The 5,359-nt window shown below is 34.7% G+C and overlaps 1 pseudogene; it reads left to right on the top strand.

Annotated features, from left to right (window-relative positions):
• Positions 1–2,483: 2,483 nt before the first annotated feature.
• LOC101593326 overlaps positions 2,484–5,359 on the top strand; it is a 40,680-nt pseudogene continuing 37,804 nt past the window's right edge.

Here is a 5,359-nt window from a genome sequence, read left to right as displayed (position 1 = left end):
TATTTATTTATTTATTTATTTGGTACTGAGCCTTGCTATGCAGCTCAGACTCATAGTGTTCCTCCCTTTTCAGCCTCCCCAATGTTGGGACGACAGGGATGAACTACTATGCCCAGTTTTAGTTGCCAGCTTAGTGCAGAACTGGCATGGCATGTGGTACCATGGATCAAATTTGGGTCTTTGTGCTTCCAGGAAGACACTTAGATCACTGAACCATCCCTCCAGCCAGAGCAAACACATATGAACAAATATTTACTCTTTTTACATATCCTCATTTTCTTCAATCCTTCTAAAATTGCCTTCAAAGTCAATGGTCTTATTTTTATAGACGTGTCACTTGATAAAGCTGAACACTTTTGTGCATATGAATACAGTTTCCCACAGGTTTTGAGTCTATTTAGGTAAGGAAGGTACACATTGTGTTTTAAATAAGCTTCTACCAGATGAAGAGGTATGACTTTGATTTTCTTTTTTTACAGCTGTATCATATGTCATATAATTACTGCAACATATTTGGTATAGTGGCTGTGATGTACTTTATATCTTTATTATTGATAAGATATAGCAATAAATTGATTTAGTCTTAATATTTTTTAAAATGCCAGGTACTGTGCTATGTTATAATCCCATCATATTTGACTTGAATACTCATGTTTTCAGTTTTATTTTTGTGTTAAAAATTTAGTATTATATGTTGGTTTGTTTTTATGTGATATTTTCACATATAGTCTTTTAAAATTGGGTATAAACAGGTATTAATGTGAAATGATTCATGAACTACTTTATAGTAAAACTTAGATAAATGTGAGCAATTGGATCACCCTAAATTGTTTATTATTTTTATACTTTATGTGCAATTACAGTTTTCAAAGAAATAAAATTGGCTTTGTAATTGATAGAAATTGGAAAAAAGACAGTATCCATTCCTGATTCATCCATCACTTTTTCTTGGTCTTAAACAGTTTCTCCTCCAGCTGCACTGCAGGAAAGCTACCTGGATTACAATTAACCTTCAGCTACAATTTTTATTATTATCCTTGACTTACCTTGGCTCTACTTCTCTACTTTTGTTCTATCTGCTTATAACTGACACATGGCAGTTGAGGTTCCAGAGGCACTATCAAAGTGTGGGCTGTAAGGTATATATGTATTCTGTCCAAATGCACACTGTGAGACCAGGAACAAATTCCTTATCCCATTTGTTATGTCTCTAATTCCATTCTCTTCAAAATAGAAAAAATATTAATTTTTCCCTTCTTAGGTCTAGAGATGACTACAAGACAATGCTTAATGAGCTCTCAGCTGCCACTACTCATGCAGCTGCCACCTGGTTCTCTTTATCTTCCTATTACAATCCCTGCCTGTTTTATGACTCCTTTTACACAAAAGTGCTACCCATCAAGGGAAGTAGACAAAGGATGTCTTCTGAAAGAAAACGAGGATGACTGAGTGGGCTATTATTATGTTGTACACTCCACAGCACTCCCACTTGATAGTTCCCCATGGACATTGACATACTTCCAATAACTCTTTTACTCAACCCTCAGATGTCAGTCTAATTCACTACTTGACACCACTGGATACCATTCTAACTCATCATTTTGTCTTTTCAGTTGGGGAAAAATCTGACTCCAACTGAAATCTAAACCTCCCTCTGTGAATTGAGATGCTTTTAATTCCTATGTCCACATTTAATCCTTAGTTCAAAAGCACTTTAGTGGTCAACTTTTGATATTTGGGCACACATAACCAATTCTTATAAACAGATATATCCACAAGAATAATTACAATAAGAGAAATCTTCTTAAGATGTTATGTATGTTTTACATTACTTCATTTTTTCCCATTTAACTAGAATCATCTGCAATTATAAGGATTTTCATACTTTCCTTCACTTCCTAAAGAAATGTTTAGCACAAAATGTGCCATAGCATGAACTCTGGGAATAAAAATGTGCCCCAATTTTGAAGGCTTTTATTGATTGTGATTTCTACCTCTCCAGGCCCAACCATCCTTAAACTCTTCCAGACAAAGATTGTATTCACCTAACAGTTCCATAGGAAGATTTTCTGTTTTTCTCTATAAATGGAACCTTCTTAGGATGGTGTCATGATTTCTTCAATATCCTTATGCATTACTGCAATTGAGAAAAAAATTTTTGGTCTCAGGCAGAATAGTGAGGGGTCTATAGCCCCAGCCTATGGAGTGGAGGTGTTTATCAGATTTTTCCATTATACTTTTAAAAATTCTTGTTTGGAAAAGAAAGATCTGTCTGTAGAGTGAATAAAGACCAGGTTTATATCTAGTACTAGTTAATACAGGCCCACCAAGCTCTGGATAAATTACTTAATCATTGTATCCCTTCTTTTTATAACAGGAACAATAATTCTCTATATAATAAGGTGGTCATGAGAATAAGTTATCATATTTTATGTTCTCAAAATTGTTTTATTCTCAGGTACAGCAGTGAGGGGTTTGTGGGCATGGATCCAACCATGACAACAGAGTTGATGAAATCCTCAACATATATTAGAAATGAGCCCTCGTATCCACATTGTGTTGAGACTTCGATCCCAGATGTGCTGATTGTCATCATTGGCCTGGTGGGGATGGCAGGAAATGCAGTTGTCATCTGTCTCCTGGGATGTTTCATGCACAGGAATGCCATCTCAGTCTACATCCTCAATCTGGCTGCATCTGACTTCCTCTTCCTCTGCTGCCAAGTTATTGACTCCTTGCTTTTCATGTGCTATAAAATTGATCGTGAGACCATTACCAAAATAGTGCTTATTCCATACTTCACAGGCCTGAACATCCTCAGTGCCATTAGCATAGAGCGCTGCCTCTGTGTCCTATGGCCCATCTGGTACCGCTGCCACCGTCCAAAACATATGTCAACTGTCATATGTACTCTACTTTGGACCCTGTCCCTGTTGCTTAGCTTCCTAGAATGGTACTACTCTGGTTTCTTGAATGTGTTTTCTGATGTCAATAGCTGGAGAATTGTTGATTTTATCATAGCTGCATTGCTGATCTTTTCATTTCTAACGCTAGCCATGTCCTGCCTAGTCCTGGTGGTCAGAATCCTTTTTGGTTCCAGAAGGTTACCTCTCACCAGGTTGTATCTGAGCACTCTACTCAGAATCTTCTTCTGCCTCATCTGTGGCCTGCCATTTGGAATTTACTTGTTGATCCTATTGTGGTTAGATTTAAGTCTTGAGAACCTCTATCATCCTTTCTCAGTCACAATTGTCCTGTACTGTATCAACAGCTGTGCCAACCCCATCATTTACTTCTTAATTGGCTCCTTTAGGCAGCAGCATAAGACTCTCAGGCTGGCCCTTCAGAGGGCTCTGCAGGATTCCTCTTAGGAGAATAAAGGTGCAGATAGATGCATACAGAAAACCATGGAAAGTTGGAAAAGTGGAGTGTCTTAAGGATAAAGAGCCTCCCCTTTTATTAGATATATGTGGTTTTGAGAGTCAATGTCACAGTGTACGCTATTATGTTAGACATGCCTTGGAAATGCTGGAGTGTTTTTTGATGCCTTCAGTTGCATTGTTATACTTTGATTTGCTTGTGTATTTTTTCAAGTTTCTTAGAGAAAGTAAAAATACAAGTTCTTTGACCCTATTCATGAATTCCTCAAATATCCTTTTAATCTTTTTTAAGCTTTTCTTTTTCAAAAGCGAATAAAAAGTAGTTTAAAAACACTAGAAAAAGTACAGAATTTCACTATGCACTATAATAGGAATTCAACAATTATTATGATATTGCACAATGTTATTTACACATTAGTTGTTTAGATTACCAGATGTAAGCATGTAAATTTCATTTTAAAAAGTTATAGGAAATTAAAATGAAGAGAAAATTTAAACATTATCGGCCACTCTCAATAGAGCAACATTTAGCAGCAGTATTGTTATCTAAGCTATTCTGCAAATATACATAAATATAAATTTTCTTTCTTTCTTTCTTTTTCTTCCTTTAAATGTGAACCAATGGAATGCTCTATTTAGAAATTTTTGTTACAGTAGACCAATAGTTCATAATAGTAGTGAGTTAGCACAACTGGCAACAGTCTGAAGTTGTTGACTTCAGCGTTTTACAGCTCAATATATTAATTGAGTTTTACTTTTTATACTTCATGGTTACACTTTTCTGCTGAATGGTTAAGACCAAGTTAAAGCAAGACCTATATAACTAAGAATGTAACTTATGCTATCAGATAAGGTCAGTCAAATTCTCTCAGGATTTACCCTGGAACCATTTACAGCACCTTGTGGATCTTTTGTCAGTGTCAGCAATCTAGATGAGTCACAACCATTTCTTGATCAATTTACTCTCTGTGAAAGCCTGAGATAATTTTTTCTCTCTAAGTCACTCTCTTTAGGCATACTATACATCACTTTGATCACTTTCCTCTGTGATCCCATAATCTCCTTGAATAGAAAATTTGGGACACCACTAAGTTACAGAATGTCACAGCAGAGGTTCTTTTATGTCCTTAGTCATCACTGACCCTGAAGGTCTATGGCCAAAATTGGCTATATTTCTAACCCATCTATCTATCTAATGTTTAGTATGCAAACTTTAGTTGTTAAACATCCAGAGTAGAAGCTTAATGATATTATTATCCTATAACAGAGGCAGTTAATTTTAACATCACTATCTGTCTGAATATCAGATACCTTAGACATCAAATGGAGCTGCTATTTTCCAACTACCATGGATATTCTAAAATTTAAATGTCTATAGAATATTTAAAAACAATTACACATTTTTATACAGAAATTTAGAAATCAAACTATATACAACATTGAAGTATATTAGGTTATATTGCTGAATTTAAGTATCTGCAATCTTTGGACTGGCAGCAAGTATGAAAATGTCCTTTAAAGACTTCTGCTTTCAAACTGTTTCATTGTTATTTTATTTTTGTTTTTTCATTAAAATGAATAAAGATAAATAAAGGACCATTTTGTAGGGAATATATGTTACATATATATTAGTATACATATGCAACTACTTTCTCCTAGTTCAATGTGAAGAAAGGTTTGTGCTAATATTGTTTAGACAAGATATCATGTCTGTATCCTGTCCTCTGAATAACTATTATGAAGACAACAATATGCAATGTATTATTATAACTGTCTAACCTGTTTTGAAACTGTTTCATTGCTATTTTATCTTTTTTCTCATTAAAATGAATTAAAAATTAATAAAATAAAAAGACTTCAACAACAATGGAAAACCATCTCTGCAAAACAAAATAAAAAAGGGGGATATAAATATAGGACTGTTTTGTTGTGAAGAAAATATATATGTATGTACAAGATAGTTAGAATAGATAATCACC

The sequence above is a fragment of the Octodon degus genome, unplaced genomic scaffold (genome assembly GCF_000260255.1).
Source record: "Octodon degus isolate 3935 unplaced genomic scaffold, OctDeg1.0 scaffold00469, whole genome shotgun sequence".
Classification (NCBI taxonomy): Eukaryota; Metazoa; Chordata; class Mammalia; order Rodentia; family Octodontidae; genus Octodon; species Octodon degus.
The sequence above is the reverse complement of the archived record's forward strand: the minus strand, read 5'-3'. Positions and strand labels throughout refer to the sequence as shown.